The sequence below is a fragment of the Natator depressus genome, chromosome 1 (genome assembly GCF_965152275.1).
Source record: "Natator depressus isolate rNatDep1 chromosome 1, rNatDep2.hap1, whole genome shotgun sequence".
Lineage (NCBI taxonomy): Eukaryota > Metazoa > Chordata > Testudines > Cheloniidae > Natator > Natator depressus.
The window spans coordinates 17,937,436-17,950,464 of NC_134234.1; the positions used below are offsets into that span (position 1 = coordinate 17,937,436).

General features: G+C 44.1%; 1 protein-coding gene across 2 annotated transcripts in view; it reads right to left on the minus strand.

Moving 5' to 3' along the window:
• The window catches only part of TENM4 (teneurin transmembrane protein 4), a 2,219,108-nt gene that overhangs the window by 345,027 nt on the left and 1,861,052 nt on the right, over positions 1–13,029 (minus strand). The gene's annotated exons all lie outside the window — the stretch shown is intronic.

A 13,029-nucleotide genomic window follows, 5' to 3' on the forward strand; every position in this document is an offset into this window, starting at 1 on the left:
CTTTCTAGAAGGAAGTGAATCTGCCTAAATAAGTATAGTCCATGCAAAATGAGTAGAGGCCGCTGATGCCTGGAGAGCCACAGGGGAGGAGATGGGATAGTTAGAATGTGAAGAAAATCCTACCCATCTATCAGCAGGCTTGTTGGGGAGGAAATCACCTTCACATGGGATGAATGGGCCCTTTAACAAAGAGGCTATTTTGGGTAAAGTTACAATCTTGGCTTTATATTTTGTGGTACTACACAAAGTTTCTGAGCTTATTTGTTAAGCCTTTTGTCCTTATCAGGACATTCTTGATCAGATCAGATGATGTCTCCTATTACCAACTAGAGAAGGAAGTATAAATGCGTCTTAGAATTTGATTGAAGCCATTTACTTGTGAGTTTACCATCCTTTACATCCTGGCTCATGTCCTTGACATGAGTATCCAGTAGAATATCCAGTGTTAATCTCCTTTTTCCAGTACAGTTTCAAGTAGCTTTATGGAAAGCAAACACCCTCTTTTAAACTTCTTAGGAGCCATCAAGTTCAGAATCAGATAATTCTCCTTCTTTAGTTGAGAAGAGCAGGATCAAAGCATTTGACTCTCAGAGACTCTCCTTCTGCAGGCTCCCTTTGTTTGGGTTAGATCCTGAATTATCTGGGAAAGGGGAAAGCTTTCTTTTCCTAAGCCTCTTCTTTCTATAGGCTAGCACCCCATATTCTATTTCACTAGCGTATACAGCATGGGACTTAAGAGCCAGGAGATGTAGGTTCTATTCCTGGATATGCCAGTGACCTGCTGTGTGACCTTGGGAAAGACACTTTATGTCTCTGTTTCCCCTACTGACCTGTGTCTCTTTTGTCTATATACACTGTAAGATCTTTGGGGCAAGGACGGTCTCTTACTATGTGTTTGCACTGTGATCTCAGTTAGGGCCTCTAGGTGCTACCGTAATACAAATCACAATGCAGAACAGAGGGTTAGCCCCTTGCGCTTGAGAAATCGTAGCTATTTGGAAGGAGAGTTGGTCACAATGCGCTAAAGAGAGCTGGAGGCTTGGAGACTTACTGCGTCGCTGGAGACAGAACAACTCATGCAGTCTGGGGTCGGAATGAAGTCCTAGCTGAGGTTCACTCCTCCAAAGCTGCAGAGCAGAGACACCCCTCTCATCATCAGAATCTTGCTCTAAACTGGTCATCTTTAAACACGTCTCTTTGTGTTAGTATGAAAATCAAGAGAAAAACGATAGTCACGGGTTATGTGGATGGTGCTTTTCTCTGTTGGAAAAGATTCCCAGAGTGGTGCTGATGACAGTGTTGCCAAATAGGTACTGGAATAATAAGACAGTTTGCCAGCAGAAGTTGTTTTCAGACCAAAAATAAAATCTCTGTTTTAATTTTAGTTTCATTCCAAACCTAGAACAAATAACTAGCAACCAACCAACCAACCAACCAACCACAAAAGCACGGATGAAATCAATACAGGAAAATATTCTCAAGCTATTAAGGGGGGATTTACAACCATGACAGAAAGGAGAAAATGTTTTCCCAAAAAATGACTGCACATCACTTAACTGGCTGTTGTAGGAAAACACACTGACTAGCAAAATGTGATACCATTATTTCACACAATTTGATAGACTACAATGATGCCCTTTAACAAAGGCTTTGTAGTAAAAGCATTAAAGCAACTAAGTAAGCGCTTTAATTTCTGCTTTCAAACAACTTTTATCCAATAGGAAGTTAATCTACATTCTTGTCAGACTATTGGTCAAATCTGCTACTCAGTGAAAAACCTGACCTCTTCCCAGATAGTATACAAAGCAAGGCCTGTCCTTTCCTTTTTTAGGAATAGTCATAAGGTTAAACTAACCCCCCGCCCACCCCCCTGTACACACGAACCTACTGTAAGAATTGCCAGACCAGAACAGACCAATGGCCCATGTAGTCTGCCATCCTTCTTTTTCCATTGGTAGCCAATTCTGGATACATAATTCTCTCATAAAACACTTAATTATACAGTACTATACTATAGGGGAAAATTTCTTCCTAACACCACCTGGTAATCAGTTTACACAATGAAGCATGATGATTGATAGCCATTATGATTTTTTCCTAGCTCGTGTAACTGCAGGTGTGATTTCTATTCTTATCCATGGTTCAGCCTTTTCTGAATCTCACTAAGCTATTTGCTTCAATAATATCCTGTGGCAGGTAGCTCCAAAACCTATTTACATGTTGCATTCATTTATCCTTTTCTCCTTTTTAAAATGTATTTCTTTTAATTTTATCGAGTGCCCTCTGGTTCTCCAGAATGCAGAATCAAGATATACTGGAGATGGAAAAGACCTCTTACATCATCTTGTCCATCATGATTGTTCCCTACAGTATATAGTCCAATGCTTTATCAAGTCTAATTATAATATCCCAATTAATGAGGCTGCTACAACTTCACTTGACAGATCATTCCACAGTTTAATAATCTATCTCCCACTGTCAACAGTGGTCATCATATACTCTGTACTGAACACTCTTGCACTGGCTGGTGAATGGATAGGTAACTTAGGAGGCCTTTCAATCTCTAATTTCTATCTTCTGTCTTTATTCGTTATATGTGGCATCCTTTAATCCCACATCCTTTGGTTAAATAAACTACTTTTATTAAAAACCAATTCATTGCTGTGATTGAAATAAGAGTGACAGTCAAATCCCAGTTAAATTAATGAGCTGCAGTACATTGTCTTTCTAAAGAAGCAACAACCATAATAACTTTGGTGCGTATTTCAGGAGAGGTCTGGGCACTGCAGGGAGATGTCTCTGGGGAATTCAGGAGCCGGGATTCATTGTTTGTTACCTGCAAGGTCAGGTTTGGCCTGGCAGCGTCCTGAAGAGTTTGCCGGCAAGGCAGACAAGCTGGTGTGTCAAGGAGCTGTCACACAGTTTAGGAGTAGCAAAACTCTCAGGCCTGTTCTACACTAGGGTGCGGGTGGGGGTCAATCCTAAGTTACACAACTTCAGCTACATGAATAACGTAGCTAAAGTCGACATATTTAGATCTACTCACCACGGTGTCTTCATTGCAGTGAGTCGACAGCTGACGCTCTCCCATCGACTCCGCCTGTGCCTCTCGCTCCGGTGGAGTACCGGAGTCGATGGGAGAGCGCTCGGCGGTCGATTTATCGTGTCTAGACTAGACACGATAAATCGACCCCCGCTGGATCCATCGCTGCCCATCGATCCTGCGGGTAATGTAGACAAGCCCTCACTTGCTGAGGCTCAGAGGAGCAGCACAGTAACTCACAATTCTGGGAATCCCAGCAGATTGTCATATTGGCAGGCAATTCAGGAGAAATTTAGAACTGGGAGGATGTTGGGGTTGTTCTTCAAAAAGTAACTGGGTGGCAGAAGCCTGAGTGTGACGGTGCCCTGGCTGGTAGTGTCAGGGCAAGTGGTGACAAAACCGCGCACTAGTCTGGGCTGAACCCCAGAGTGTCACGCTATGTTATAACTCTCACCAGAAACTGACGTAGACACAATCTTGTACATATTAAACTTCTCAGAGAGGTTTTATTACAGACCTTTCCTGTCCTACATACAGAAAAATGCAGAGACAATCCATGAAAGCGATGTGCTGTCCTCTGTGCTCCTTCTGCATTGTCCTGTCTAATGTCACTTCCTGTGAAATGACCTTTGCACTTGGGAAATACAAAGTACATGATTTGCACCTACTGGGACCTCTAAAATATGCATTTACCAAACTATTATAGAAATGCTGGCAAAATGCATTTACCAAGCCTTTCTGAAGCGTTTAATTCAGTCATCTAGACGAAATATGCAGGCTGATTGCAGAGAAATGCTAAGAAATCTACTTGAGAAATATTAAATAAGCACAGCACCTGCTGGGTATCAACTAGGGAATTGAAAATAAGTAGGATTTCCTTTATTAGGATATCTAGCTTTACCCTTATTTAGTAGATTTATTTAGCTATTTTATCTAAGATATTAATCTCTGAGTTGCCTCTGATCTGTTTGTACTGCATATGCTGTCATTAGACCAAGAGATATGAAAGACTAACTAAAATGAACAAGAGAAGCATGTTTTGAAGCGATAACCCCTGTCCGACCATATCCCCTCTATATTTTTACACATGGTTAAGTGAGTTCCACACAACACGTGTTAAGAACACCAAGGGACAGTAAAATAAATGTAAACTACACCCATGCAGTAAAGCGCTCGGCCCCAATCTGCAAAACTGTATGCTTAAAGAGACATCTAAGTCCTAGGCTGAAATCATGGCCCCAGTGAAGTTATTGGGAGTTTTACTATTGACTTTACTGGGGCCAGGATTTCATCCCTAAACAAGTGACCTGATTTTAGAGGTGCTGAGAACCTGCAGCTCCCAATGAATTCAAAGTGGATTGAGGTGCCAACAGATAAGTGCCTATGTTTGAAAATGTTGCAATAAATCTTTATAAATCTTGTTTTTTGCTTCCACACATATCTTAACAGGAATAGAAGCAGCTGGGAACACAAAGGGGATGGAGGAAGTGGGCAGTATTGGTATTTCCATCTGCCGCCCCACCCCAACTCCTCTGGGCACAGAAAAAAACATGGCACACACATGGAGAAAACAATGACAGACAATGAGCAATCAGCAAGACAATAAGAGCAACAGAAAATCCATCACTACTGCATCCCAGACTCAATAAAACAGTGGGGACTTCTCTGAGTACCTTTCCCCGACCTGACAAAGTGCTCTGTGTAGCTCAAAAGCTTGTTGCTTTCACCAACAGAATCTGGTCCAATAAAAGATATTATCTCACCCACCATGTCTCACAAAGCAAGTTAAGGCACTACTGGCAAGCCGTCTTGCATCTAAAGATTCCCAATTGCATCACTAATTTAAGGATATTTCAAAGGCAATTCTGGTTGGCCAAAGTGGCTGTTTGCAGAATAACTGTGTGCTATAGCTGTCAGGCAGCCACAAAGCTAAATATACAAAAGGCACAACTCTTCCTTTCTGTTATTCATTTATGATTTTATCATGAATCCCCTAGACGAGCAGTTCTCAACTGTGGCCCCCTGGGAGGCCACAAGCTGGTTTCAGGGGGCCGTGGATTCCCACGGCTGAAGCATAGGGCCCCTAGCCCTGGTGGGGCTGAAACCGGGCACAGAGCTGCGGGGCTGAAGCCCTCAGCTACAGAGCCCCCATGGGGCTGAAGCCCCGAGCTCCCAACCCTCGCAGCCCCAGCCCCAGCCCCCCTCCCCAGCCCGGTGGCTGAAGTCCGGAGCCCTGGGCCCCCTGCCCCCGCAGCTGAAGCCCTGAGCGCCGCAGGTGTAAAGTCCCAAAAGCCTCCCCAAACACACATCCGGTGGCTGATGCCAAGGGCCCTGAAGCCCCCTGCTGGGCCCTGGCATGTTTATAGTATGTTGGGGGGTGCCTCAGAGAGAAAAAGGTTGAGAACCCTTATCCTAAACCAGTGTTTCTCAACAACTAGTCTGCAGACTGGCACCGGTCCCTAAGATCTCCCTGCCATAGTTTAGGAAGGCAGCAAGCTAGTCCCTGATATCAAAAAGATTGAGAAACACTGCCCTAAACCACTCCCTGGTTCTGTGAGAGCAGTCCCTCCTTGCCGGGAATTAACTGGAGTGGAGGCCCTGGAATCCAAAAGCAATAATTCTACTATTTCAACGAAAGAAGCATCTCCACTGTATTCGTAGCACTTATATCCTCTTTCCAGGCTCTAGGCACTAGGGGGCAAGATCGTCACAAACAGATTTCTCACCATTATTGCTTACTGGTGGGGAGCAACAATCTCTGGCAACAAAAAGGAAGCGAGGGCCTGATATGTCTGATATGATATGAAAAACAAACAGAATAAAGCCAAGCCCTATGATTTTAAAAATAAATAACTGTAGCACAGACTTAATAAAGCATAAAGAAACACGAAAGGTCTCTCAATATATCCCTATAGTCAGATCTATATATTATGTACATATGTGATTTGCAGCCTCCAGGCACCTGTATCACCAAAGTCAGTCACAGGACCATATAACACAGACCTGGAGGTGAGAGCCATTCAATTAGTTTAATCAGGGTGGCAAAGCGAGGGCTGAGAGAAGGAAGAGTGGTGTGGGAGTGGAAGCTGTGGAAGTGTCATGGACAAGGTGGGGAAAACAGCAGCTCAGAGCTGTAAGACAAGTGGAGAGCACATTTTTCTGGAAAGCAGGGAATAGAGGAAAAGAACAAGAGAAGTGAGAGTTACAGGAGTGCTCTGGATAGAGAGGGAAAGTGGCAGCTAAGTGTAGGAAGAGAGCTAAGGAAGCAAGGATGATTCAAGTGACCACGGAAGTTGGATTACGAAGGGGAAGCACCTGTAAATGATTTGCCTGCCCATTTATTCCATAAGGCATGTGTGTGCCTTTGTGAATTCATCATGGGGAAAACAGCTTTTGCCTGCTACAACTAAACAGCTCACTTAACTAGGGTAAAAGTGTAGCAATCTGTCCATGGATGTCCCCTCTTGGGTTAATTTAGATGGAACATATAAGTAAATTTGTAGGCCCAATTATTGAAACTCTTCACCCAGCCCCAGCGAAGGTTTCAGTGACTTCCCTCATTGCTGTTCACAGAAGGGAGAGGGGCACAGTTTATTTCAGCAGTAATAATTGTATTTGATTATCCAATAATACTAAGACCTGCAGCTGAGGCGACTATGGATTTTTCCCTAAATTTGAAAAACTGGAAGCGATTAACTTCCACAACTCTTCAGGAAGGAGGTGTATTCAAAATGTATTTAATCCTGCATGGCTTGCAGCCAGCAAGCACCAGAGTTATTGCTCGCTTCTTTTGTTAGGTCACAATAATTCAGTCATGCCTATGCTGTGTGCAAACACCAATTGAAGAAGGGGGGGGGGGAGGGGCTGAAGGCCATTACAGCATATTCTACTGTCTGGCCTTGTTGCTGCTGCTGCTGCTCCAGTGCTGTGAAGCCATCCAGGAGATCGATCAATGTATCTTTTCCTTTAACCTATCATCCCATCCATCCTGATGGGACAGGGTAGCTGTCAAATGATGTAATGGGAAAACTGGATTGGAAAAATTACTTCAAGGCCCCTCACTGGTGGAACTGGAACTATATAGTATTTTAGCATAGTATTGTTAGAATCATAAGATTTTTCCCAATCTCACTGGTCCATTAAATCCAACAGGCTCTCTCTGACAGTGGCCGATACCAAGATCTATAGAGAAATTATCCATCTAGCCAACTGTGCGCTGCTGTACATGCAGGAATGAGTTCCCTCCTGATCCCTGGCAGGTGATCAGCTTATGCCCTGACGCATGAGATTTGTTGCAAACCCTCATCTAACAACTATAAATGTTGTTAGAACATGATATGAACAATAAGTCTTCTGTGTCACCTGCTGACCAGTGCATTTAAATGGCACTGGAATCAACTCAAGGGAACTTCGCTAATGGAATCATACATAGAATGTACACAGCACATTCCATCCAAGGATCTCAAAGTGCTTTACAAAGGAAAATATATTTCACAGATGTGGAAACTGAGGTTCAGTAAAGTAAACTGACCTGACCAAGGCCATCAAGTGAGTCATTTGCAGAACTTGAAGGAGAATCCAGAAAAACAGCACTGGCAATAATGAGTTATCAGAAAGAAAGAATAGAAAGGCAACACAACTGAAAAGAAATACCCAAAGTAATTAATCTACCCCTCAAACCATGGTTTTAATAAGAATCTGCTACCCATAGATGTATATGGTTTCACGGTCTGGTTTAATAGACCAGTATTTCCCTCAAAATGGAATAGAACCAGAGTGAATTGAACACCAATAATAGAGGCTTAACTGTTGTGCTGTAAAAATCCTATTTACAAGCCTGTAGATGCTAATTATCTGTCTTGTAAAATCAAGCAGAATTGTGCATCTGCTCCTCAAATGAACTCGCATGGAAAGTGTTAAAGCAGACACCACACTGATCAATGTCTGAGTTAGGTATCTAATAGCCAGGCATTTCCTGTCTGCCTCTTTATATATGTATTTTTAAATACAAGTCTCTCCTGAACCCTCTCAACCACCGTTTGTGCAACTGTCCTTCCGCTAAAGGCAGCAACGCTGCACCAGTGAGCCTGTAGGACCATCCTGGGACCTGAATTTGTCAAGAAATCAAGCAGAACCAACTATGGATAACCAAGAGGAATGTGTACATTGATGACTAACCTTTGAGGAAAAGACTCTATCTGGTGCGGGTGATTAAAAAAACAGCAGCTTCCTGAAAAGACATGGAGATGGAAAAAGTACACAGTATGGCATAAAAAAAGCATTACATAATGTAATAGCTATCAGGTATAAGCCTGGAAAAGAGTTGCTATTTGTGAAACACCCAACCACAGCAACAACAAAGGTGTTGCCACTGGGTATCTTTTGGAAAAAGGGTCGGAATGCAGATGCCTCATATTTAGACAGGGCATACAGATGAACTCATATTACACCTCTGTCTCATAGTGCATGCACACAGGAGGGCAGAGGATGGTTGTGCAACTTTGAAGCTTTGACAGTCTTAGTCCTGGGGGAATTCTGCACCACTGCGCATGTGCAGAATTCATGTTCCACACAGATTTCTTTGCTTCCCCGCAGAAAAATGACTTTCTGACAGGGAAGCAAAGGGAAGCTGCAACAGCAGTCACAGACCACTCCCTTGCTACGCAGGTACATCATTTCAGGCACCCGGCGCCGTCGGCGCAGAGGTAAATCACCAAAGAGCTGGGGACACCCTAGCCAGTAGCTCCTACCACTGGAGAGGACTTTCTCTTCCACTGCAAGGAGTGGCTGCGGCTGTGTCAGACCCACCCCTAGAAACCTTCCCAAGCTGCAGGAAGCTTAGCATCCTCCCCTCCTTCCTTCCCCCGTCACTCCTTAGCTGCAGGGGGAGGGGTCACTGTATGGGGAGCTGATCCCCCATTTGCCCAAGCCCCAGGCATCCGGACCTCCTGCCAAGCCTCATCCCATACACCCAGAACCTCCTAGCTCTCCATAACTAAACCTCATGCAATTGAACCTCAGCCCATGCATCTGGAGCCCCCCGCACCCAGACGCCCTTCCTCTGGAACCCCATCCCTGCACCCAGACCACCCCACTGAGATCCTTTCACTGAAACCCCCACCCTGACGAATCCCACCCCCCTGTACCACCCTGAGTCCCCACATCCAGACCCCCATGCCACTAACCCCCAATTAGCTGCACCCAGATCCCCAACCCAACAAGCCCCACTCCCCAGTACCCAGACCACCCTGCTGAGCCCCCCCACATAAAACCCTCTGCTGAGCCCCAACCACTTTCATCTGGAAGCCCCTGCAGCGTCCCATTGCTCCTGCACCTAGAACCCCCCAATGAGCCTCTGTGGATGCAGATCCTCCCACACTTAGCCCCCCTACTTTGCTGCCTGCACCCAGATTGTCCCACACAGAATCCTCTCACCCACACCTGGATCCCCCCACACTCAGCCCCTCCATACTTGGATACTGCCTGGTGGAGCCTGCCTGCCCCACACCTGAAGCACCTAGCACAGCGGGGCAAGGCCCCAGGTTGTTTCTGGGGCAGGCAAAGGCCTTGTGCTGTGTCAGGGTCAGGTGCAGCCTCACGGCTGAGTCCATGTCCCTGGGTTGGGGGGTGAGGAGGCTGCAAGGGTGATCTCCCACCTTCATGCAGCCAGTGGCTTGTGCTTCCTACTGCCATGCTGTAGCCTCTGCATTTATTTATTGACAAATTAAACTTGAAGAATTTGCAGAATTTTAAAATATTGTGCACAGAATTTTTAATTTTGGGGTGCAGAATGCCCTCAGAAGTACAATCTTAAGCAACATAAATAAGGGTGACAAGATCTGGTTCTGAGTTCTCTGGATGAGAGAGGTTTTATATATATATATATATATATATATATATATATATACATATATATATATATATATATAACTATTATTTCCCTTTCCTATCTCCAGAATAGTATATTAAAATCCACTTCATTCTCCAGTGGAGATCGCACATGCCCAAACTCGACTCCAAGACACTCACCCACACCATTCTCTAGGGAAGATGGTTCTTCCCCAGTGTACCCTAAATAGCCTAAATATCAAGAGGGTAATTTATCACTAACCTGTGTGCTGTTAGCAATAAATCCTCTTTTACTATGGTCTTGCGTGACCTTTCCAAAGAAGCAGTTTAAATAAAAAAGGAAGAAGAAATTAACCAGTGTTCTATAAACAAGTAAGCTTTTGTCTTAATCTTACTGTCAGAATCGTCATGAGTCTGGGAAATACAACGTTTCAGTATATAACCAGAGAGGTGTTATGAGCAAGCCTAAAAAATGCCACCACTTTCTATCAAATCGCAGGAAGAAAAAAAAAAACGTATGGAGCTGGTAATGGGGAACTTATGACCTCTCCAAGGCTCACCAAAGCCAGGTCATTCTCAGATAAATTGTTTGCTGTACATTTCCTTCTTGAAAAGCTTCCTGATGAAAAGAGAAGGAAGATGCCTGGCCCTCTGTAGATACGGTGTTTCTTAAATCCTTGATCAAAATCAAATATCTCCTTTCCTCCCCTGTTAGGATGTTTAAACAGACACATCTGTTGTATGGACATACACACTGTCAAAATGACATTCAGAACCTGCATCTTAAGGACAGATCCTTCTCACCGGTAGTTGTTTTATGATAGCCTGCCCTCTCTTTATCTCATAAAAAATGAATCCAACACCCGGTAGGAAACATCTTTGGGAAACAAATGATGTCTGTGAAATGTGGCCCTGTTTTTTGTTTTATTTTTATAATTGAATTCTAGCGCTCATAAAAATCAGAAACTAAAACAGTGGGTAGAAACAGGCATAGCACATCAAGTCTTTATACAGACTTTATTACCTATTTCTACCACTGCATCTCAGCCCTGATCTGTAACCACCTTGTGTTTGAATCTTGGGCCTCTCCTTATGTAGCAGGGACTTGTGTGGCCATGTTGAATAGTACCAAAATGCATGGTGGTTGCAGCATGGTAACTAGTTAACCTGGTTTTGCAGAGATTCAAATTGATACAGGAAAGGTGGGTGATTTTAACTTACATCATTCATGTGGTTTGAGTTGTCTTTGATCTTCTTCAGCTGATACTGCTGGCAGACAATCTGAGCAGGCTAGAGAATATAAACCCACCTAATTTAGCTGAGAAGGTTAAATAAGGAATACCCTCTTTTGCAATATTTCTTTTCCTCATCTGAAAAATTCAGAGCCTATCAAAAAGAATCGTGATAACTTCTCTTTGAAATATAGAATCATAGACTATCAGGGTTGAAAGGGACCTCAGGAGGTCATCTAATCCAACCCCCTGCTCAAAGCAGGACCAATCACCCACTGAAACATCCCAGCCAGGGCTGTGTCAAGCCTGACTTTAAAAACCTCTAAGGAAGGAGATTCCACCACCTCCCTAGGTAACCCATTCCAGTGCATCACCACTCTCCGAGTGAAAAAGTTTTTCCTAATATCCAACCTAAACCTCCCCCACTGCAACATTAGACCATTACTCTTTTTTCTGTCATCTGCTACCACTGAGAACAGTCTAGATCCATCCTCTTCGGAACCCCCTTTCAGGTAGTTGAAAACAGCTATCAAATCCCCCCCCTCACTCTTCTCTCCTGCAGACTAAATAAGCCCAGTTCCCTCAGCCTCTCCTCATAACTCATGTGCTCCAGCCCCCTAATCATTTTTTTGCCCTCCGCTGGATGTTTTCCAATTTTTCCACATCCTTCTTGTAGTATGGGGCCCAAAACTGGACACACTACTCCAGATGAGGCCTCACCAATGTCGAATAGAGGGGAATGATCATGTTCCTCAATCTGCTGGCAATGTTCCTACTTATAGAGCCCAAAATGCTGTTAGCCTTCTTGGCAACAAGGGCACACTGTTGACTCATATCCAGCTTCTCGTCCACTGTAACCCCTAGGTCCTTTTCTGCAGAACTGCTGCCTAGCCACTGCCCTAGTCTGTAGCAGTGCATGGGATTCTTCCATCCTAAGTGCAGGACTCTACACTTGTCCTTGTTGAACCTCATTAGATTTCTTTTGGCCCAATCCTCTAATTTGTCTAGGTCCCTCTGTATCCGATCCCTATCCTCCACCATATCTACCACTCCTTCCAGTTTCGTGTCATCTGCAAACTTGCTGAGGGTGCAATCCATGCCATCCTCCAGATCATTAATGAAGATATTGAACAAAACTGGCCCCAGTACCAATCCTTGGGGCACTCCGCTTGATACCGGCTGCCAACTAGACATCGAGCCATTGATCACTACCCGTTGAGCCGGACGATCTAGCCAGCTTTCTATCCACCTTATAGTCCATTCATCCAGCCCATTCTTCTAACCATCTCTTCCTCCCCATGCTCATTATATGTAATTTTAAGTCATGTCTAAGAGAGTTCCTTATCCATGTTGTTCTTAGAAATTAATCCAAGGGAATTACTAGTTTCTCTCTCTCTTTTTATTTCAGTGGTGCTCAAGGTAATGGCACCTCATCTCACTTCTAGAATGAACATAACATAATAACATAAGAATGGCCCTACGGGGTCAGACCAAAGGTCCATCTAGCCCAGTATCCTGTCTTCCGACAGTGGCCAGTGCCAGGTACCCCAGAGGGAATGAACAGAACAGGTAATCATCAAGTGATCCATCCCCTATCGCTCATTCCCAGCTTCTGGCAAACAGAGGTTAGGGACACCATTCCTGCCCATCCTGGCTAATAGCCATAGATAGACCTATCCTCCATGAATTTATCTAGTTCTTTTTTGAACGCTGTTATGGTCTTGGCCTTCACAACATCCTCTGGCAAGGAGTTTCACAGGTTGGTTGTGCGTTGCGTGAAGAAATGCTTCCTTTTATTTGTTTTAAACCTGCTGCCTATTAATTTCATTTGGTGACCTCTAGTTCTTGTGTTATGAGAAGCAGAAAACACCACTTCCTTATCTACTTTCCCTTTACCAGTCATGA